This window comes from Monodelphis domestica, chromosome 6 (genome assembly GCF_027887165.1).
Source record: "Monodelphis domestica isolate mMonDom1 chromosome 6, mMonDom1.pri, whole genome shotgun sequence".
Lineage (NCBI taxonomy): Eukaryota > Metazoa > Chordata > Mammalia > Didelphimorphia > Didelphidae > Monodelphis > Monodelphis domestica.
The window spans coordinates 63,683,146-63,707,537 of NC_077232.1; the positions used below are offsets into that span (position 1 = coordinate 63,683,146).

General features: G+C 39.3%; 1 protein-coding gene across 12 annotated transcripts in view; it reads left to right on the forward strand.

The window, feature by feature from the left end:
- Positions 1 to 24,392, forward strand: part of DENND2B (DENN domain containing 2B) — a 277,741-nt gene that overhangs the window by 100,933 nt on the left and 152,416 nt on the right. Inside the window, exon 1 of one of the 12 annotated variants that reach the window (XM_056802124.1) lies at positions 3,625 to 4,752. The exons of the other annotated variants lie outside the window; for them this stretch is intronic. The gene's annotated coding sequence lies outside the window, so the exon portion shown is untranslated. Of the gene's footprint in view, positions 1 to 3,624; positions 4,753 to 24,392 lie in introns of those variants that run through there. 12 annotated transcript variants of the gene reach the window in all.

Below are 24,392 nucleotides of genomic sequence, written 5' to 3' on the forward strand. Positions count from 1 at the left end.
TTGAGAAACATGAAAAGGGTTGGTTTATTTATACATATATTTGAATGTTCATTTATTTCTGAAGATTTTTGTCTAATTAGGATTGAGACACATTCCTTGTACATGTGGCTTAACAGAGTTAATTGAATTACCTCCTCTCCTTTCTGAATAGGAAATAATAAATTCTTTTTATAATACTGTATGAGGACTTAAATGGAAAGCTTCTAGTCTGAAGCCTTGCGTACTTCCTTTAGGGTACATATGCTGCTGATTTATATAAATTGAAGATGTTTCCAAGCTCTCTGGATGAGCTAGTTACAGTATCCTCTTGTGGAATGAGAGTTTTAGGAATTCTTCCACATCTCAAATAAGGTTTCCCTCTCCTTGTCTTAGTAGATTGTCTCTGTGAACTGATAGAACAAAAAAAGAAAGAGAAAGAAAGGAAAGAAAGGAAGGAAGGAAGGAAGGAAGGAAGAAAGGAAGGAAGGAAGGAAGGAAGGAAGGAAGGAAGGAAGGAAGGAAGGAAGGAAGGAAGGAAGGAAGGAAGGAAGGAAGGAAGGAAGAAAGAAAGAGAAAGAAAGAAAGAAAGAAAGAAGAAAGAAAGAAAGAAAGAAAGAAAGAAAGAAAGAAAGAAAGAAAGAAAGAAAGAAAGAAAGAAAGAAAGAAAGAAAGAAAGAAAGAAAGAAAGAGTCATTACTTGATGCTCTGATCTTCTGATGAAGAACCCCTTAGCCACTTATCAAGGCTTATCCCAGGATGACAGACACAGTATGGCCTGGAGAAGCTTGTGATACAGAAACCTTGGCGATCCCACAGCTACCTCCATTCCATTTGAGATCACAGAAAGTGACTTCTGAGGAGCCTCCTAGTTGCATGTAGTTGAGAATCTCCCAGTGAGGGATGGAGGATCTCCTTTAGATATTCCTGCCGAATCCTTGCCTGGAGATCATTCATTTCCTGTTGTAGAATTCCAAGAAAGGTACTTGCTGGATGGGCATCTGTCTTGGTCATTTATCCTGGCCTGTCCAGTGCTGGTGGAGTCCTGAAATCAGCTACTGTACTCCTGTTTAGAAATGGCAGCATTTCAGTGACACTTCTTGTATTTTCCTTTGTTATAGAGATGACTTGCCTGATTCACCATGATTGAACTTTTCTAGTAGGGGCTCGATTTGAGCTGATCTTTGATCAGGGACCAACAGCACTCATTTGTTTTCTAGTTTGGGTGTGTAGTACCTGGCTGTGGGACTGACTGAAGTGAATGTTTGATCTGAAACTCATTAACACCACTCTCTTTAAGTTTAACTTGCTAATCAACCACATACCAACTGTACATTTAGGATGAGAAAGAATCTTGGTGGAAGAAAGGCATGGGCAAATGATAGACCCATACTTTCTGGGGATGAGATGATCAATTTTTTCCTAGTACAGTGCAGGGTGGGGGGAAGGGAAGGTCTTGGGTGCTCAGATCCTTTGTCCTTTCATGCATGTGGGGGTGTCTAAAGTATAACCTCACCCTTTGGGCAGCCAAGGCTCTTGCTTGTAGGGAATGCTTAGTCTGACACTGAGCAAATAAACAAGGGCCTCCTGCTCTCCCTTGGGAACTCAAGGTTGGAGGGGGTCTTGCAAACTTGGCAGTGGGAACAAAGTTTTTTAGGAATGGACTGTGTGTGTGTGTGTGTGTGTGTGTGTGTGTGTGTGTTTGCGTTTTGGATTAATGTTAATAACAGATGAGGATTTCCAAGGGAGGGGGCATGGAGATGAGACAAGGAAGAAGGCTAGGGAAAGGGCAGAACTGCTTACATTTTGTGAAATATATGTGAGGATTTTGCCCTTTGTGAGGAAAGGGGAGCAGTTTTTAATATAAAGCTTGTTTGTTTAAAAAATTCATTTTTATTTTATTTTAAGGTTCTCCAAGTTAGTACTTTGTAAAACAAGAAAGCCTTGGCTTAATGCAAAACCTTGCTCAGAATCTGCCTGCTACCCTCCTTGCTTGTCCCAGAACAGTGACATGGTCATGTTCCACGCAGCTGAATGAAGACAGACGAGGCCAGCTCAGCCAGATGCCGGAGACTCTGCTTTGTGGGAAGGTCTGGGTCTGCAGACAGCCCACCCAGTCCCTCCCATGCCAGAAAATGCCGCATTTCTGCTGAATGCCCTTAACCTTCATGGGATGTTGGTGGGGAGGGAGCCCAGCTGGGCCAAGACAAAGTCTCACTATGGGGGGAGAGAGGAGAGCCCATCTGCTGCTCCATTCTGGTTTCCTGCCAGCTGCTGGGCCCCTCTCTGGTCTTCTCCTCTCAGGTGGGAAGAACGAAACTTACAGAGAAAGCAAGTGATGGATGTTGCTACCAACAGAGACAAACCTTTCCCCCTTCCCCTATTGTTCTTTGGGCTTCCCTCTAACCCCTTTAAACAGACAATGTGGAAGACAGCACAGACAATGAAAAGAATTTTGAATTTGAGTCTGAGGTCATGGGTTCAAGTCCCAAGTGTTTCACTTGTTATCTGTCTCATTTGACCTTGTTAGATTTTAGCCTGAACATCTCTAAAATGAGTAAACTGGATGAGGTGACATTCAGGGTCCCTTCCAGCTCTATGATGTAATAATAGGGGAAGAAGGGTAACCTTCATGGCCTCATTTCACATAAAAATAAAGAAGCTTCTTACATTCTGCCTTCTGGCCAATTTTTGGATTTGGCCGGAACCCCCTATCTCTACTGTTTCCCTCTATCTGAGGCCCCGTGTGACTAACATTTGTCTAGTACCTTGAGGTTTGCAAAGAGTCATACCTATACTATCTCATTTGATCCTCACAACAATTTTGTAAGGTTGGGTCTGTTAGGATCCCCATTTTACAGATGAGGAAACTGAGAATGAATCTGTCCAGGATCACACAATTGATGCCAGAGGCATGTTTTGACTCTGTCCTGACTCCCAAGTCTAGCTCTCTCTCTACTCTGCCACCCAGATGCCCCCCCCCGTAATGGTTGTTTCTCCTCTCCTGCACACACAGGTTGCTGCCCCTCACTCTGCCCACAAAGACAGACATGTGTTGGTTTGGAGCCCTTTCTCAACCCATTTTTGCCGGGAAACTGCTTGCATTCCTTTCCTGCCCAGCTCTCTTCCCATGGGGATCTGTGGGGAGAGGTTGCTCCATAGCCCTGTGGCCTGGGGCTTCTGTAAGGCAGGAAGTGAGGGCAAATGTGGGAAGTAATGGTGGGTGCAGGGATGGAAAAGATTGGAGACAGTGGAGAGTGTATTTGTGTTGTACCTTTTCTAGGAATCCGAGAACCCATATGGTCATTCTAATACTGGGTGAGTGAGATACTGGGGAGAGTAAAGCCATTATTGAGTTCTTCTGAAAACTCATTTGCTTTCCAATGGACCAACCATGTGGAACCCTTTCCTTTTTGATCTCTGAAAGGCTAGAACATAGTTTTTGCTTTCAGACCTGAGGGTTTTTATTTTTGGCAGAGAAGGGTTTCACTGCTTCATCTTGGGAAGAAGTTGAGGGTGTGGGGGGAGAGAGACAGAGAGAGAGATAGACAGAGAGAGAGAGAGAGAGAGAGAGAGAGAGAGAGAGAGAGAGAGAGAGAGAGAGAGAGAGAGAGAGAGAGAGAGATCTTTGAAGATCTTAAAGATCAGATAAACTGGCATCCTTGGTGGTTTTCTGTGCCTGATGCTCCTTGTTGGGTGAGTGAATGAATGAATTCCCTCATCCCCCTTCAGACTGTGTTCCCCCTTTCTCAGGTATTTTCTTTATACAATGAGTTATTTACTATTAAGGCCCCAAGAGAGAAATGGAAAGAAAGAAGACCAGGTAGAGGAGATGTCTGAGAAAGGAGTGAGGGACCCAGGACAATAGAATAGAACCTTAGATCGTTCAGGAGGAAAAGGTCTTGTCATGGCTGGGCCAAAATGATATTGCATGTGAGCAAAAGACAGTTGAGCTGAGAATGGGAGGGAAACATTCATGGAGGGGGTTGGAAGAGAGGAATGTAAGCAGAGATGAATACTCCTGAGTGGTCTAAGGTCAAAGGTGGAAAGAAAGAGAGGGTTACAACCTTCAGATTGTATCCCCCTTGCCTGAAAGCCTTGGATTTAGTGAATAGAGAGTCCTTTGGGGAGCAGACTGAGAACTCTCCATCCTGGGTCTCTGAACTAAGGCTCGATAGAGTAAATCTATTTTTGGATCTGGGAACTCCACCTCCTACTTCCCCAACATTGGCTGCTGCATGAGATCAAAGAGGGAAAAAAATTATCCACCTTGTTTGACTCTAACTTACAACCTGCCCCACAGAGCTGATTCCTAAGAAAATCAGAAAGTTCTCATCTAGTCTTTCCTTTTGTGGGAGGCTGTTGTTGAGAACACATGCCAGGAAGGACCCCTCATGTGATCCTTTCCCTAATCTCAAATGCATGACCCTTTGTAGGCTACATATACCATAGAGTTTGGGCTATGAACTTCCTGAATCTTCTCCTTCCCCTTTATCTTCCCATCACAGTCCAGCCCTGAGCAACAGACACTTCTATCAGACAGGCTGATCAGGACAGTTAGGAATGAAGCTAAATATAACTTTCCCTGTCTGGATACAACTCTGCTCCAACTTCTGACAACCTCTTTCTCTGACTGCAGCTGCAGGAAGCAAGTAGGGACGAGAGAGAAGGGAGGACAATGGAGAGGGGACTGGTCTTCTGTTGGGTGAAAGGTCAAAAACTAAGGGACAACCAAAGGCTTCCGTTCTCAGCTATTAGCCAGTTCAGAAATACGAGGTGAGTACCTCCTGGGTGTAAGGCACTGTGCTAAGTGTCGTGGGAGATGTCAGAAATATATAAAAGTTCTTTCCTTCAAACAGTTTATAGTCTAGTTAGAAAGAGACAAAACTAACATTTTTTAAAATTTTATTTAATTAGATGATTTAGAATAATTTTCCATGGTTACAAGACTCATGTTCCTTTCCTCCCCTCTCTTCACCCCCCCCTCCTATATCCGATGCACAATTCCACTGGGTTGAACATGCCATCGATCAAGACCCATTTTCTTCTTATTAATTTTTGCACTAGGGTGATCTTTTAGAGTCTACTTTCCCAGTAATAGCCCCACTGACCCATGTGATCAAGCACAAAACTAACATTTAGAAAAGGTTTAAGTACTAGAATCTGTGATCTGAATACAGCTGGGGTTTAGAAGTGTTTTATTTGCCATTTTGTTTTCTTGCTTTCTCAGTTGCAGAGGGAACAGGCAGGATAGAAATAATGTAAACCTTAAAATAAAATTGAATTTATAAAGTAATTAATTAATTAAAAAAAACAGATACACAGAAGAAAAAAAACTGCTTGACCACATGGGTCAATGGGGATATGACTGGGGATGTAGACTCTAAATGATCATCCAAGTGCAAACTACAATAATATGGAAACAGGTTTTGATCAAGGACACATGTAAAACCTAGTGGAATTGCTTGTTGGCTATGGGAGGGGGCTGGGGGAAGGTGAGGGAAAGAACATGATTCTTGTAACCATGGGAAAATATTCTAAATTAACTCATTAAATAAATTTTTCAAAAAATAAAATAAAATTGCAGAGGGGGCTGAGTGGGCAAGTCCATTCTGCCAAATAGCCACTTTGTGACTTCTTGGCATCCACAAGTGACCTTGTCAAGACATCATGACCTGATGGCTCCCAGCACTTGGTTACAAGAATCATATTCTTTCCCTCCCCTCCCCAACCCCTTTCCAGTAGCTGATGCAGAATTCCACTGGGTTTTACATGTGTCCTTGATCAAAACCTATTTTCATGTTGTTGATGTTTGCACCAGGGTGATCATTCAGAGTCTACATCCCCAGTCATATCCTCATCAAGCAGTTGTTTTTCTTCTGTGTTTCTACTCCCACAATTTTTCTTCCAAATGTGGATAGTGTCTTTCTCATAAATCCTTCCAAATTGTTCTGGATCATTGTATTGCTACTAATAGAGAAGTCCATTACATTCAATGGTTCCACAGTGTATCAGTCTTTGTGTGTAATGCTCCGCTCCTTTCACTCTGCATCACTTCTTGGAGGTTGTTCCAGTTCACATGGAATACCTCCAGCTCATTATTCCTTTGAGCACTATAGTATTCTATCACCAACATGTACCACAATTTGTTCAGCCATTCCCCAATTGGAGGGCATCCCCTAATTTTCCAATTTTTGCTAACACAAAGAGTACAGCTATGAATATTCTTGTACATGTCTTTTTCCTTATTATCTCTTTGGGGTACAAACCCAGCAGTGCTATGGCTGGATCAAAGGGCAGACAGTCTTTTATCGCCCTTTGGGCATAGTTCCAAATTGCCCTCCAGAATGGTTGGATCAATTCACAACTCCACCAGCAATGAATTAATGTCCCTACTTTGCCACATCCCCTCCAGCATTCATTACTTTCCTTTGCTATCATGTTAGCCAATCTGCTAGGTGTGAGGTGGTACCTCAGAGTTGTTTTTATTTGCATTTCTCTGATTATAAGAGATTTAGAACATGTTTTCATGTGTCTATTAATAGTTTTGATTTCTTTGGCTGAAAATTGCCTATTCATGTCCCTTGCCCATTTATCAATTGGAGTATGGCTTGATTTTTTGTACATTTGATTTAACTCTATAAATTTGAGTAATTAGACCTTTGTCAGGGGCTTTTGTTTTGAAGATTGTTTCCCATTTGTTGCTTCCCTTCTTATTTTGGTTGCATTGGTTTTGTTTATACAAAACTTTTTTTTAATTTAATGTAATTAAAATTATTTATTTTACATTTTGTAATTTTTTCCTAACTTTTGCTTTGTCTTAAAGTCTTTCCTTTCCCAAAGATCTGACATGTATACTATTCTGTGTTCACCTAAATTACTTATAGTTTCCTTCTTTATATTCAAGTCATTCTCCCACTCTGAGATTATCTTGGTATAGGGTGTGAGATGTTGATCCAAACCCAATCTCTCCCATACTGTCTTCCAATTTTCCCAGCAGTTTTTTGTCAAATAGTGAATTTTTGTGCCAAAAGCTAGGATCTTTGGGTTTATCATTGACTGTCTTGCTGAGGTCATTTACCCCAAGTCTATTCCACTGATCCTCCTTTCTGTCTCTTAGCCAGTACCATATTTTTTGTGACCTCTGCTTTATAGTATAGTTTGAGATCTGGTATTGCTAGGCCACCTTCCTTCACATTTTTTTTCATTATTTCCCTGGATATCCTTGATCCTTTGTTCTTCCAAATGAACTTTGTTATGTTTTTTTAATTCAGTAAAAAAAAGTTTTTTGGTTGTTTGATGGGTATGGAACTAAATAAGTAAATAAGTTTGGGTAGGATTGTCATTTTTATTATGTTATCTTGTCCTACCCATGAGCAATTAATGTTTTTCCAATTGTTTAGATCTAGTTTTAATTGTGTAGAAAGTGTTTTGTAGTTGTGTTCAAATAGTTCCTGTGTTTGTCTTGGCAAATAGATTCCTATGTGTTTTATATTGTCTAGAGTGATTTTAAATGGAATTTCTCTTTCTAACTCTTGCTGCTGAGATGTGTTGGAGATATATAGAAATGCTGATGATTTATGTGAGTTTATTTTGTATCCTGCAACTTTGCTAAAGTTGTTGATTATTTCCAACTAGCTTTTTAGTTGATTCTCTAGAATTCTTTACATAGATCATCATATCATCTGCAAAGAATGATAGCTTGCTCTCCTCATTACCTATTTTAATACCTTCAATTTCTTTTTCTTCTGATTGCTACTGCTAGAGTTTCTAGTACAGTGTTAAAATTATAGAGGTGATAATGGCCGTTCTTGTTTCACTCCTGATCTTATTGGGAAGGCTTCTAATTTATCCCCATCAGAGATGATACTTGCTGATAGTTTTAGATATATACTATTTATTATTCTTAAGAAAGGCCCTTCTATTCCTATCCTTTCTAGTGTTTTCAATAGGAATGAGTTGTATTTTGTCAAATGCTTTTTCTGCATCTATTGAGATAATCATGTGACTTTTGTTGGTTTGTTTGTTGATATGGTCAATTATGTGAATGGTTTTCCTAATATGAAACCATCCTTGCATTCCTGGTATAAATCCCACCTGATCATAATGAATAACCTTCGTGATCACTTGCTGAAATCTTTTTGCAACTATTCTGTTTAGGATTTTTGCATCTATGTTCATTAAGGAGATTGCTCTATAGTTTTCTTTCTCTGTTTTTGAATTGTCTGGCTTTGGAATCAGTTACACAATTTTTGTGTAATGTGTAACAATATTTGTGTAATGTGTAATGTGTAACAATATTTGTGTAATGAAAGGAATTTGGTAGAACTCCTTCTTTGCTTATTCTGTCAAATAGTTTGTATGGTATTGGGATTAGTTGTTCTTTGAATGTTTGATAGAATTCATTTGTGAATCCATCAGGCCCTGGGGATTTTTTCTTAGGGAGTTCTTTGATAGTTTGTTCAATTTCTTTTTCTGATATGGGATTATTTAAGTATCCTATTTCTTCTTCTGTTAATCTAGGCAATTTCTATTTTGTAGATATTCATCCATATCATCTAGATCGCCATACTTATTGCCATATAATTGGGCAAAATAGTTTTTATTGATTGCCTTAATTTCCACTTCATTAGAGGTGAGGTCTCCCTTTTCATCTTGGATACTGTCAATTTGGTTTTCTTCTTTCCTTTTTTTAAATTAGATTGACCAGTACTTTGTCTATTTTATTTGTTTTTTTTCCCAAAGTACCAGCTTCTAGTCTTATTTATTAAATCAATATGTATAAATGGAGATTTTGAGCCTTTGGACTTCATCTTCCAGAAGTCCCTTAGTTTTTTCCAAAATTCAATTTTCTTGAGTCCCCACATTTTTCGTGATTGTATTTAAATGGCTATAATTCCTCCCTCGCCCTCTTTTGAACCTACGACTGGGCTAAAGTCAGGCAATTCTTTTGCTTCAGTTATTATTAATAAAACTTTGTAAAATATAATACCTATTGATTATTAATTTTAAAGCCCACATTTTGGCAACCACAAAAGGATTATGAATTCTCAAAAATTTTTGAGCAGATAGCTTTACAGTAAAGATAGTAAGTTTGCCTGGTCACTGCTCACCAGAGGTCCGGTGGTGGGATGTGCCTGTGCCCCTGCCCCACCCTGTTGCCTGCTGCTGCCTGCTGTTTCTCCTGTCCATTTGCTTGGCCAGATTTCCTCACCATTCTCCACCCAGCTTGGAGTCTCCTCTTGCCAAGACAAGATCTGCCACAAGAGCCTGTCAATCCCAGCCATTCTTTTTTCCAGAGGGTGTTGTATAATAATCTTTACACCCCAATCCCTTTCCATACTCCATGTGTGTGTTTCTAGCCTGCCATAGCCATTTTTCAGCATGGAGAAAAGAACCCCACACCTTCTAATTTTCAAGCAGATTTTTTTTTTAAAGCTAATCCTGGACTCCTAGTTTAGAAGGCTGTTACTAAAGGTTTTTCACGGGGAGGGCAGTTAGTTCCAAATCAGTAGATTTAAAGTCAATTCTGGGGAACTCTAAGGAGAAGTATTTTCTCTTTCATATGCAAATACACTATTGTTTTCCCTCAGAATTTTGCTTCTTTATGTTTACTCTTTAAATAAACCTCATTCAGTGTCTTTCAGGAAAAATGCTATTGCAAAGCATACTTGAAACTCTGAAACAACAGTTTGAGTTGCTTGATCTCAAAAGTGCAGTTTGGATCTGCTTAATTCTTATCCTGGGACTTTTTATTTTCATTGGAGATTTCCCACTTTATTTCCTTCTCCTCAAGAATATGCCACAAGCTAGGCTGCTTATGCTGTTACAAACCAACCTGAAATATTTTGACAAAGTTCTAAAAGTCCCAACTGCTCTCAACATGCAGAGTGGAGATTCTGCCCCGTGCTTCTATGAGGAAATTCAGACCTCTGACAAAAGAAATCTAAATGGAGAATAAATATGGGGGGTGGGGGGGAGAAGGAAACTTTAAAAGAGATCTGGAAGTTTTTTGCTAACTATTTTGACTTTATTCTTCTCCTATAATAGTGAACAAATCTATTGGGATTGGTGAAAAGGATTTTCACTGCACTGTCTGCATCTTCTCATTGGTTTATATTATTGTATTTACTGATTGCCTTAAGGTTTAAATTTTTTAATGTCATACAACAACTTATGTGAAATATGATAGTTGGTTTCTTTGCTATTGTAATTAGCTGGGATATTGTGAATTTTGGGGACTTTGGTACTTCTTTGAATGTATATTATCTACTGTGTTACTATTTTATTCTGAAAATCATTTTGTATACAACATGGCTGACACAGTGTATCACTGATTTCAAGCTATATATTTTTGATTTTTAAAACTTTTATTGCATGTGCAATATAGTATCTGAGTTTTATTTTTTCTCTCCTTTTTGTATTTGAAGCACATGTCAACAGTATTGAGAAGATTTTTCTTTAATTTTTTTAATTATGCAGTAATATAAGTTTTAAATATATTTGTTCTAATATTAATGCATACCCAAAAAGCTTTAAACTATGAAAATGATGCCCTTGATCGTTTAAAAAATTATGGAACTTTGCTTAATGATTCTGTCTGATTCCAGGATAAGAGAATACAAAAAAAGCCATTGCACAGTGTCAAAGAAGCACAAAGCTAAACTGCATAGTGCCAATCGAGCACAAAGTCAAAGAGAACAACCAATCCTAGTGGGATTGATGTAATTTTGAGCCAAGACAAGAGGACTTGAACCTGTTTGGGATTCGAGGTTGAGGATGTTTAACATGTGTTAAAGGCAGGTCTTCCTTGTCCCACTTTCTACCAAGTATCTCAAAATTGGCTCCTACATGGCTCCTATAATCTAGTCCCTTTTCTGTCTTTCATAGTGTGGCAAACTTTCTGTAGTCCTGGCTATTGGTTGGGTAAATGCATCATTGCTTAAATCATTTCAATTGGGCCCTGATTCAAGGACCTGTTATAGCTTTCTTTTTTCTTTAGATTTTTTTTAGACATAAGACTTTTACATTTTGTATTATATCCACAAGTTATTTTTCTCTTTTATTTGGATTTTTTATGATTTTCTTTTACAAATTGATTCATATAACTCTTAACATAGCCACGCATCCCTGAGTGATCCCTGTGTTTGTTATTATTCACCTCAGGGGGGCCAAGTTATTGTTGTGAACTTTGATTTAAGTTTGAGCAATTTTAGGATAAGAAACTTACTATTCTTTGACTATTAATTTTAAAACCCACAAATACTTCTTTGACTTTCAATTTTGTTAATTTCTCCTTTGATTTTTAGGGCCTCTAATTTAGTTTTCATCTGGGGATTTTAAATTTGTTCACTTAAAAGTTTTTTGATTTGCATGTCCAATTTGTTGACCTCTGCCCTCCCTCATTTGTTAATATATGAACTCAAGGATATAAATTTCCCCCTAAGTACTGCTTTGGCTACATCCCATAGATTTTAAAAGGATGTCTTATCATTGTCATTTTCTTCAAGGGAATTATTAATTGTTTCTATGATTTGTTCTTTAACTAGCCAATTTTGGAGAACCATATTATTTAATTTCCAATTAATTTTTGGTTTGACTCTACATGTACCCTTACTAATTATTATTTTTATTGCATTATGATCTAAAAGGGTTGCATTTATTATTTCTGCTTTTTTGCACTTTTTTGCTTTTTTTATGTCCTAGTACATGGTCGATCTTTGTGCATGTACCATGTGCTACTGAAAAGAAAGTGTATTCCTTTTTGTCCCTATTTATTTTTCTCCACATATCTATTAACTAATTTTTCCAAGATTTCATTCACTTCTATTACCTCTTTCTTATTTATTTTTTGGTTTTATTTATCTAGATTTGATAGAGGAAGTTCCAGGTCTCCAACTAGTATAGTTTTAGTATCTATTTCCTCCTTCAACTCCACTAGTTTCTCCTTTAGAATTTTTGATGCTATACCATTGGTGCATACATGTTGATTACTGATATTTCTTCATTGTCTATATTCCCTTTTATCAGGATGTAATTACCATCCCTATCTCTTTTAATCAGACATCTATTTTTACTTTGACTTTGTCAGATACCATGATTGCAACTCCTGCCTTCTTTTTCTCAGTTGAAGCCCAATAGATTTTGGTCCAGCCTTTAATTTTTACCCTGTGGGTGTCTACCTGCCTCATGTGTGTTTCTTGTAGACAACAATTGGTAGAATTTTGGTTTCTAATACACTCTGCTATTTGCATTCATTTTCTGTATGAATTCATTCCATTTATGTTCAGAGTTATGATTGCCACTTGTGTATTCTCCAACATTTTGATATCCTTTCTTAGTTCTGCCCTTTCTTCTTTCACTTTATCCTTTTAAACCAGTGGTTTGCTTTTACTCATTCCCCCTATTCCCCACCTTTATTAGACTTCCCTTTCTGCCCCCTTCCTTTTTTGTTTCCTTCTTCATCTTATTCTTTTAGGATTGATTAAGTTCCCTCCTCCCTCTGTTTCCCTCCCTTTTTGAACTCTCCCCCTATTATCCCTCCTTAGTTTTTCCCTTTTTACTTTCCCTGTAGGGTAAGATAGAATTCGATACTGCAATGGATCTAGCTTCTCTCTCAGAATTGATTTCAGTGAGAATAAGGTTTAAGTATTACCTATTAGCACTCTCTTCCTCTCCTACTTATAATAGTATTCTTTCTCTCCCCTTCCCATGCTCCCCTTTGTGTGATATAGATTATCCTATTTATCTTATTCCTTCAGGGTTCTCTTAGTGCCATCTTCTATTCCCCCTCTTTTTCTTTTTTTGCATATCATCTTAGACCACTTATTACATAATCTCTACCTGTGAATGATTCTTATTACTAATACTGAATATAATTTTTGAGAGTTTACAAATAACATTTTTCCATATATTAATATAAACAATTTGATTTTATTGAAGCCCTTAAAGAATACATTTTAAATTAAAAAAAAAACATTTTTCCCTTTTCCCTCTCTTATTTACCTTTTCATGTTTTTCTTGATTTTTGTGTTTGAATATCAAACTTTCCACTTAGTTTTGGTCTTTTCTTTACAAATACTTGGAAATCTTCTATTTTGCTGAATGCCCAAACTTTCCCCTGGAAGTATATAGTCAGTTTTGATGGTTAGGTGATGCTTGGTTGAAGACCCAATTCTCTTGCCTTTCTGAATATTATATTCCAGGTCTTACAGTCCTTTAATGTTGAAGCTTGCCAGATCCTGTGTAATCCTGATTGGTGCTCCTTGATATCTGAATTGTCTCTTTTGGGCTTCTTATAAAATTTCTCTTTAGCTTAGCTTGGAAGTTCTTGAATTTGGCTATTACATTCCTGGGGGTTGTCTTTTGAAGATTTAGTGTAGAGGGTATTGTATGAACTCTTTTAATGTCTATTTTGCTCTCTTGTTCAAGAATACCAGGGCATTTTTCTTGGATAATTTCTTGTAGTATGATGTCAAGATTTCTATTTATTTCTGGGTTTTCATGTAGACCAATGATTCTCACATTGTCTCTTTGAGACTGGTTCTCATGATCAGTCATCTTCTCAGTGAGATATTTCATGTTTCCTTCTATTTTATCAATCCTTTGACTTTGCTTTATTAATTCTTGCTGTTTTGCAAGATCATTGACTTCCAGTTGCCAAAATCTTGTCTTTAAAGACTGGTTTTCCACTATAATCTTTTGATTTTCCTCTTTAATCTTTTGATTTTCCTTTTCGTTTTGGTCTATCCTGCTTTTCATGGCTTCCAGCTGTTTAATTTTGGTCTCCAGTCGGGAATTCCTGTCTTTTAAACTGTTATTTTCTTTTTGAACTATTTCCTACTTTTCTTGCCACAGTCCATCCATCTTTCTCATTAACTCCAATTTAATTTCTTCAAGAGCTTGCAGCCAATTTCCTTTTTTTTTTTTGGAAGGTTTGGATGCATTTATTTGTTCGTCCACTTCTGCTATTTCCTCTGTAGTCTGGACTTTTCCTCCATAAAAATTATTCAGGATCAATCCCTTCTTCTTGTTCCTCTAGGTATTGGGAGGTTGTTTTTCCTGGGCATTGTTTGCCATCATTATGCTGATTTTTCCTTCCCTTTCCAGTCAGAGATCTGAGTGAGGAGGGCAGGCTCTCTGTGTATGGAGCTAAGGAGTGAGGTTTTTGCCTGAGGTCACCTCTCAATTCTCTGCAGCCCTCCCTTGCCTGTGCACTATCTCTGTGCCCAAGGTCTGTGCTCTTAAGCCTGCTGGGGTCTCAAGTCTAGTCACTTTCAGGGGTAGGTCTTTGGTAGTTTCAGTCAGCTGCCAAGGACCTAGGGTTGCCTCTCGTTTGCTTCAGAGATGTCGCTTGCTTGCTCACTGATTCTAGAGCACTGGGTCTGACTCTAGCATACTGTTTGGGGGTGGGGAAAGGCTGATAGTTCACACTTTGATGGAAGCTACTTCACCCCCATATAGTGTGGAAATGCTCAAATCCTACGTACTTTCAATGCTGTATCCCACTGTGGAGTCCCTTAGTTTACATGAATTTTGTTTTTTTTTGGCCTTTTGAGGTAGTATTTATCAGTAGACGATGAGGAGAGGAAGAGTCCTGCATTTACCCTGCTGCCATGTTTACCCAGAAGTTAAAGTAATTAATAAAAAAAAAAAGAACACACTTATCTAGAATTTCTTTCTGGGGTTCAGGTTAGGAGTTTTATTAATTAAAGATTTAGGGGCATCCATAGTCATTGAGTACATAGGGATTAGTGACTATGAATTCAGAATTTGCAAATGTAGAGAGTTACATCTATGGCCAGTCTTATTCATTTGAACTTCTATCTACACAGTCCCTTTCCCCCCTTCATTTCTTTTCCTTTCTCCTTCCTTTGTTTACCTTTCTCCTTTCCCTTCCTTTCTCCATCTTTTCTTCCCACTTTTCTGCCCTTTCTCCTATTCTTCCTTCTTTTTCTTTCCTTTCTGGATTTCTCTTATTGCAGAGTAATACTTGAGACTTTGGCTAAGCGACTGAATCCCTATCGTTGGATATTGTATTACTTAACTTTGACCAACATTTTCTCCCGCTTAGCCCCTTGCCTGATTGGGTTTGGAGTGTTGGAGAAAATCACAGTCATAAATTTTTAGAGCTAGAGGGTACCTAATCGCCTTTATTTAATAGAAAAGGAAACTGAGGTCCATAGAAGCCATAATGATTTGGTCAAGTTTATATAGGGAGCTAGTGGCAGAAAAGGGATTCAAATCAATTTATTCAGTATTCATTAAGAAATATAGGTGGAACAGTGGATAGAATGCCAGGTCAAGAGTCAGAAGGACTCATCTTCTTGAATAAAAATATAGCTTTGGACACTTATTAGCTGTGTAACCCTGGGCAAATCACCTAATCCTGTATACCTCAATTCTCTAATCTGTAAAATGAGCTGAAGAAGGAAATGGCAAACCACTCTAGTATCTTGGTCAAAAAAACTACAAATGGAGTCACAAAGAGTGGACATGACTAATAACAACAAAATTTATTAAGTGGCTAGTGTGTGCTAAGATGCAAAGACAAAAATGGAACAGTCTCCACCTTCAAAGAGATTACATTCTCCTGGTAGCCTATAACATCAACCAAATAACATAGATTTATCAAGCCCCTAATCTATGATAAATACTGTGTTAGGCACTGGGAATACAAAGACAAAAGTAAAAAAAGCTCCTGCCTTCAAATAGATGACATTCTGCTAAGGAAAAGAGAAATATTATATGTATAGATTAAACAAATTCAAATTACTTAAATTTTTTATTTTAACAACAAATTTCTGCATAAGTTATCTGAAGTTATATGATCCATATTGTTTCTCTCTCTTCTTCCCTCCCCAATCCCAGACCTGACAAGCAATTCAGTCTGGGTTATATGTATATTATCACGCAAAACATATTTCCATATTCTTCATTTTTGTAAGTGAATAATTTAATAAAACCAACCCCCCCAAAACATATACCCAAATAAATAAGTGATAAATCATATGTTTAGATTCAAGTTAGTCTGAAGGAAAGACAATGAGGAGGGGAATGGGGATTAGGGAAATCTTCATGGAAAGGCTAGCTCCTGACACTGTTGAAATTTGTCAAAAAGGAAGAATTTGAGAGGCATAGGTGAAACAATACATTTCAGGCACAGGTGACAGCTTATGTATATGCATGGAGGAATTCTGAGTCTGAGGAATACGTAGTCATCTAGTTTGGCTGAAAGGGAGGAATCTGAGCTAAGTCAAAGGAAAGCTAGCTTGGCATCATTCTGTGGAAGGCTTACCACTGGGAAGTTTGTATATTATCATAGAGGCAGTAGCATCTCCCCAAAGATCAATGAGCATGATAATGATCTGTGCCCCAATTCCAACTTCCATGAGAGAACGAGCACTATGATCTTGAGCTGCGGAAGGGCTCTCACCAGCAATCTTGGAGTTGGATGATGCTATCTGGAAGCCTGAGGAAGACTGAGCCATCTAACAGCGGATACAGGACCCTCCTGCTGCTGTGATGGGAGTAGAAAGGATTAAGGTTCTATTCTGCATCATGACAAAGCAAAAAGCCCTTTTAGGATTAGACCACCAAATGACTGAAAGTAGTCAAGAAGTTGACCATTTTCAAGGGGCCCAAGAGCTGAGTCACTTATGGTCCTTTGGAAATAAGTAAGTCCTATATGTCCATGCTCTGTGCAACCCATGGTACACATGCATGAGTGTGCAAGATTTGTTTTTTTCCCCCCTGTGAATAAACAAATATTCGAGTCTGAAAAAGGAATTCCTATTTCTGAATACATGGCTGCCCTTCCTTCCTCAGGATTTCTTGGGTCTCACCTCAACACAGAGTGACAAAGGAAAACATTTAGTTACAGAAAGAACCAAAGGAAGGCCACGAGCGACTTTTCTAGGGCAACATCTTGGAGACTCCTGTGCTCACCTGAGTGTGGGAGATTCTCTTGGATGTCAGGCCTCCCCTCCTGATAGCTTCTCTGTAGGTGTGATTTCCCCATGTTCACTCAGCTCAGTGGATATCTCCTGGCTGGAGATGGTTATTCTGATGGCATCCTGGAATGATGCATCTCTGAGTAAGCAACTAGGCTGCCAAGGACTCCTCTGAGCAGAAACAGGACATTTAAACGCAAAAAGCAAGGTCCCAAAGCTGGTCTGCTGATTTCAGGTAAGCTGGGGGATTTTTTCACCATCCTTTAAGCAGAAGTAGTGTCTATCCCAACCCTGATTTGTAACCCAGTCCTTTCAGTGTTGGGTTGTTCATCACCATTGTTGGTGTACCACAGATTGCCTGTATAGTGTTTTAGGCCATGCAAAAGCAGCAACAATTAGTACTGAGTGTCCCAAAAGTCTTGCTGGGGTTTTTTATTTTTGTTTTTAAACACTTTTGTCTTAGAATCAATGCTGGTTATTGGTTGCAAGGCAGAAGAATGATAAGGGCTAGACAATGGTGGTGGTGGGGGGTGGGGGGTTGGGTTAAGTGACTTGCCCAGGATCACACAGCTAGGAAGTGTCTAAAACCAGATTTGAACCCAGGACCTCCTGTCTCTAGACCTGACTCTCAAACCCCAGAGCCTCCTAGATGTCCCATGGTTTTAACAGTTTAAAGCTATTAAATATCTATAATTAAAAAATAAGTGATTTAATAAATAAATTAAAAATAATTAATATTTTAAAGCTTTTTAGCTTAAAACAACACCAAGACTTCTGAGAAGACCCAGTATAGTATTTTAAGGTAGGAAAACTACTTTACATATATTATCTCCTTTGATCTTCATAGCAACCCTGTGATATAGGTGCTATCATTATCCTCATTTTACCGATGAGGAAACTGAGGCTGCAGTTAAGTGACTTATCCAGGGTCACACAACTAGATTTGAACTCAAGCCTTCCTGAATCCAAGTACAGTATCTGCATCACTAGGGCTCTTCTGTTGGCTGTTAGGGATGCTCTTGTTGGTTCTTTGCTTAAAGCAGTCCTGACAGTCTCTGTACTTTGAATAGGAGCAGAGGATTTATGAAGCAGTGATCAATCTCATGGGAGCACACATATTGCAATTCCACTCCTGCCAAATTTTCTGATTAGAGGGGGCAGCTGGGTAGCTCAGTGAATTGAGAACCAGACCTAGAGACAGGAGGTCCTAGGTTCAAATCTGGCCTCAGCTACTTCCTAGCTGTGTGACCCTGGGCAAGTCACTTGACCCCTATTGCCTAGCCCTTACCACTCTTCTGCCTTGGAGTCAATACACAGTATTGACTCCAAGACAGAAGGTAAGGGTTTAAAAAAAAATTTCTGATTAGAATGAGTGTTGTGTTGAAGTTACAGGGGAAAGCCTGATTCTTTTCTTGTCTCCTGTGGATTTTTTTTAACCTTTACCTTCTGTCTTAGTATCAATTCTAAGGTAAAAGTGCAATAAGAGCTAAGTAATTAGGGCTAAGTGACTTGCCCAGGATCATACATCTGGGGAGTATCTGAGGACAAATTTGAACCCAAGACTTCCCATCTCCATGTCTGACTCTCTCTCCACTGAGCCACCTAGCTGCCCCTTTACCAGTGCAAGAAACATCAGAAATATAATTCCCTCAGCAGAGGAGAGATCTTGCTAATCTATCACCAGGACAACTTTGAGATTGATGTTTGATTCCTCCAGCGTCAGATTTAAATCTTCTGTTTGGCATTCAAAGCCCTCCTGCCTTCTACAAGAAGCCTTTTCTCATCCTCCTTAATTCTCATGCCTTCCCATTAGTATATAATTGTTGTTTGTATTAGACTTGCAGCTCCTTGAGAATAGAGTATTGTTTGTCTTTCTTTGTATCCCCAGAACTTAGCATCATGCCTGGCAGTTAGTATGTGCTTAATTTATTGACTGATTGGCTGGCCATGAGGAGAGGCAGTGTGAATGCAAGTGTTGTCTCTGGAATTTCATAGCACTGAGCTAACTGGATGTTGGTCAATTCAATTTTTTTTAAACTCTTAGCTTTCACCTTAGAATTGATGCTTGGTGTTGGCTCCAAAGCAGAAGGGATAGGCAATGGGGGTTAAGTGACTTTCACAGGGTCACACAGCTAGGAAGTATTTGAATCCAGGTTCAAATCCAGGACTTCCTATCTCTGGATCCATTGAGCCCCCCTCTCCATGATTTTTTGAAGGGATGGTTTTTCTTTCTAGGTATATCCTGCTTCAGCACCTCTTCCTTTAGCTTTCTTAGACAGAAAGGAAGAAAAGTTCTTTATGACTTTTTATTCTATTTACTACTCATTTATTTAGGCTGACATATTCCATGTTGGCCCTTAATATCTGGCTGAGAAGTCATGAAGACCAGCATTCAAATCCTGCCTCAAACATTTACTAGCTGGGTTGGTCATGGGCTCAAGCACTGCCTGCCTCAGTTTCCTCATATGTAAAATGGAAATAATGGCACCTACCTGCTGTGGTTGTTATAATGATAAAATGATAATAGTTGTTAAATGCTTTGTAAATCTTTTTTTTAATTTTATTTGGTCATTTTCAAACATTATTCATTGGAAACAAAGATCATTTTCTTTTCCTCACCCCCTCCCACCACCTCTCCCATAGCCAATGCACGATTCCACTGGGTATCACATGTGTCCTTGATTCCAACCCATTTCTGTGTTGTTGGTATTTGCATTAGTGTTCATTTAGAGTCTCTCGTCAGTCATATCCCCTCCACCCCTGTAGTCAAGCAGTTGCTTTTCTCAGTGTTTTTACTCCCACAGTTTGTCCTCTGCTTGTGGATAGTGCTTTGTAAATCTTAAAGCCCTTTATAGACACTAGCTATTGATATTCCAGCAGTAATATCCAGAAATCTCTCTGAACTAGATCTTTTTGGTGTTTGCCTCCTCCTATTTATGGATTTAGTTTCTCTCTTTCTCTCAGTCTCTCTGTCTCTCTGTCTCTCTGTCTCTCTCTCTCTGTCTCTCAGTCTCTCTGTCTCTCTCTCTGTCTCTGTCTCTGTCTCTCTCTCTCTCTCTCTGTCTCTCCCTCCCTCTCCCCTCCTTTCCATCCCTGCCTCTTTTCTTATAGCTCATGATTCTTCCCTTCCTTGATAACCTGGGCCCAAAACTTTTCATATATAGAGAAACTCTGGGGGTATTTCTTTACCTATTTAACTATAAAAGCACCATCCTTTATGTAGAAAATAAAATGGCTCTTATCTGTAACAATAAGGGATGTTGCCAGGACATAAGATGTATTGGGTTATTCAATGTTTCATTCTGTCTGGCTACGAATTGGAAAGGTGTAGAAATGGCCTATTGTAAATCTGCTACATGAACAAGATACTCACAAGAAGCCAAAGGTCACTCATGATGTTTCTCGGGCACATAACTGGGCCCCATAGATCTTTTATTGTCTCTGTCATTTCTTCTTGCTCTGTGCCTTATGGACCAATTTTAGTGCCTTTGCCTATTTAGGAGAACTTAAGGATTTAAGGTAAATAAAAAAATTTGATCACTCTCTAGTCTTGTGTAATGAAGGAAGAAAGGAAAGCTTTAAGTTCCCATTGTCTAACATTTCAGTCCCTATAACCAGATAGGAGGCCCTGTTTTCAAATAGGTGTCATGTAACCTCGTAGGAGGATGGGATCAGGATGGCTCTAAATTCCTGCTCACAATCACAATGAATCCTTTATAGTTTTGATCATGGTAAATGACTCTTTGGGGGAAATTGTGTCTGAGTTGAGTTTAGGATCTCTGAATACTTTATGTTTTTGCTAAAGATTGGGCAAATCAGTCTCCTGTAGCAAGAATCTGGTGGGGATGGCAAGGCTAGCAAAGGGAGGTTAAGGATGATCAATCACTTCCTTGAGTAATTCATACCAGGCTGAGCCAGGGAAGAAGATTTTCATGGATTCCTTTTTGTTTAGGTGAAGGAATCTTATCACTTCCTGCAAGGGGTCTTCATGGAGGCACCTTGAACACAGGAAATCAATTGGTCAATAGGTTTAGTTTTTAAAAATCCTTACCTTCTGTCTTAGAATCAATATTATGTATTGGTTCCAGGGCAGAAGAGCATTAAGGACTATGCAATAGGGGTTACGTGACTTGTCCAGGTTCACACAGCTACAAAGTATCTAAGGCCACATTTGAACCCAAGACCACCTAGCTGCCCTCTCAAAAGGTTTAATTTTCAGATAATGTCTCTATGCAGTGATGATTGATTTCATTTAACCTTTGGGAGTGAAAGCATTATATTTTGCTTCCTATAGCAAGCAGAAATTTTGTCTTTGAGTTTCTGAATTATAGAAATAGGGAACAAACATTTATCCACCAGACCTGTGTGAAACTTTGGAATGCAGTGTTACAAATGAAAGAGTTCCTGCCCCCAATGAGCTTCTGTTCTCTGAGGGGGAAGGCATGTACTACCTCTATATACATATAAGTAGATTTTTTAAAAAAACCTACATTTGCATGGCAGTGAGGGGGTACTAGTAATTAGAGGTATCAGGAAATGCTTCATTTAGGAGGCTGTATTTGAGCAGAGATTTGCAAGAAACCCTAAGGATTCTAAGAGACCCAGGTGAGGAAGGGGATGCATTACAGGCATTGGGGGGATCGTCTGGCAAAAAGTATGGAGCTGGCAGAGGTGAGCAACAGCAAGGAGGACAATTTGGTTGGACTGTTGAGTGTATGAAGGGGAGAAATATATAGTAATGTTGGAAGGATTTTAAATACCAAACAGAGGAATTTGTGTTTGGTTCAAGAGGTAGTAGGAAGGGAACAGCTAAGTGGCTCAATATATAAAGGGCGAAGAAGCCTAGAGGCGGGAAGTCCTGAGTTCAAATTTGACATCAGACACTTGCTAGCTATGTGACCCTGGGCAAGTCATTTAACCCCTATTGCATAGCCTTGCTGTTCTTCTGCCTTGGAACCAATACATAGTATTGATTCCAAGATAGAAGGTAAGGGTTTTTTTAAAAAGAGGCCATAGGAAGTCGTTGGATTTTACAGAGCAAGGCAGTGATATGTTTTAGCGTATGCTTTAGATATTTCTCTTTGGCAGTGTGGGAAAGATGTAGTAGAGATAGGAAAGAATTACTCAGTCAAACAGTACCATGTGCCAGGCGACATAGTAGGTGCTCGGGATACAAATTGAATGAATGAAACAATCCCTACTCTGAGCTCATAGTTCTAATGTGGGAGGTAACAGAGTAAATATTGAAAGTAGTTAGCTATAAGGTAGTACCTTCAGTGCCATGGTATTAAGTAACTAGCCATTGGGGAGATTCAGGAAGAATTTTTCATGTAGAAGGAAGTGCCTAAACTGTGTCTTAAAGGAAAAGAAAGATCCTGTGTGGCAGAAGTGTGGAGGGAGGGCATTCCAAATGTGGGGAATGCTCAATGCAAAGGTATGGAAGTGGGATAGATGGGAAATGGAGTGACTAGTATAAGGACCGGGAAGAAGGCCAGTTTGGCCAGATGATGGAGTGTGGAAAGGGGAATAACGTCCAATAAGGCTGGAAAGAGTTTGGGGCCAGCTTATGAGGGGTTTAAAAGCTAAAGAGTAGAGTTTATCCCAAAGGCAAGAAGGGAGGCACTAGAGTTGATTGATAGAGGAGTAACATGGTCAGAACTGCACTTAAAGAAAATTACTCTGACAGCTGTGTAGAATGGACTTGAGAGACTTGAGGCAAGAATCAAGGCTAGAGGTGATAAGGGCCTGAACTAAAGAGACTAAAGTCTGTGTGACTTGAGAGAAGAGATTGGCTGAGAGAGATACCATGGAACTCTAAATGGAAAAGATTTGCCAACTGATTAGATATATGGGGTGAAGGAGAGTGGGGAATCAAGGATAATGCTAAGGATATGAACCTTGGAGACCGGAAGAATGGTGGTATCTCAGTTGGAAATAGGGAAGTTAGGAAGAGGCATGGATTTGGGGAGAAATATGATGAACTCTGTTTTGAACACATTGAGTTTGAGAAACCTGCAGGCTGAATTGCCACTAGGCAATTGGTAATACTAGCCTGAAATTTCCAGAAAAGAGATTGGTTGGGCATGTCTGAATCTTCATCATAGAGATAAGAACTAAACCTATTGGGCTCAGATGAGGTCACCAAAAGAGAGAGAAAAGAAGGGGGCCTAGGACAGAGATTGGGGGGATACATACAGTTTAAGGGCACAGTATGGATGATGAACCAAGCAGAGGAAACAAAGAAGGAGCTGTTAGGCAAGAGATGACCCAGAATAGAGTAGTATCTTGAAAACTCAAAGAAGAGAGAGGATTAGGAAGCAAGAGGATTGTCAGCAGTTTAGATACAGCAAGTGAACTGAGAAGGATGAAGATTGAGAAAAGGCCATCAGATTTGGCAATTAAGAGATCACTGGTACCTTTGAAGAGAGCAGTTTCAACTGAGTGATCAGGTCAGAAGCCTGATAAAGGGCTAAGGATTGAATGAGAAGAGAGGAAGTAGAGGCAATGAGTGTAGATGGTGTTTTCTAGTTGCAGCCTGAGAAAAAGAGATGGGATGACAGCTTGATAGCTTGGGGGGGGGGGAGTCTAGGGAAGGATTTAAAAAAATATGACAAGATTTGGGCATGTTTGAAGGCAATAGGGGAGGATCCAGTGGACTGGAAGAAGTTACATGAGTGGATGTTTGAGTGGGTAATCTGCTGGAGTTGAGGAGATAGATAAGGACCTAGACTGGAGATAAAGGAGAGAGACTCCTGTTTAAGGATGGGTTGAACTAGATGACCCAAGAGTTCTTTTCCTACTATGATATTCTTTGTCTACTAAGTTATTCTAGATTCCTCTGGGTCTTTGAGAGGCAATGAGCAGAACTAGAGTAAGAAAATAATCTCTTACTGTTTTTCTGGAATGAATGTGGGGTAGGGAGCTGGCACTGGCCCCTTATGATAACCCTGGCCACACAGGATATTTCAGCACCTGCCGAATGGGGCTTTTCCTGTTCTCTGGGGAAGCTTGTAAAAACATTGGGTTGTGCCAGTATAGGATAGCATATTTGGTCCTGCCAGACCTCCTTTACTGGGCAGCTGAGTGTTGAGTTTTCTTTTTACATTGGGCTATTTGGATTTTCTTCATCTAGAGGTCTTGATAGAGCGCCTCTTACAGACTGATTATAACTGAGCAGACACAGATTTTTCCTTGGCTGACTTAGATACTTCTGGGATGGCTCATTCCTGTTGAGACTTGTGTCCAAAGTAGACAGTGTGTGTCTCTATTCACTTCCAGCCATTACCTTAAGGTAATTTCCCAAAAGCATTGGTTTGGTCCCTTTCTTCTGGCTCTCACCCTCCTTTAGACAGGAAACTCCAAACTTCCATTCTTTCCTCAGGGAAGGGAGGCTCTTTGTAGTCTGTGGTTGTCTGCCTGACTTTAGTCAGAACACCCTAAAGTCCTGAGGCTCCTTCCCTCCCC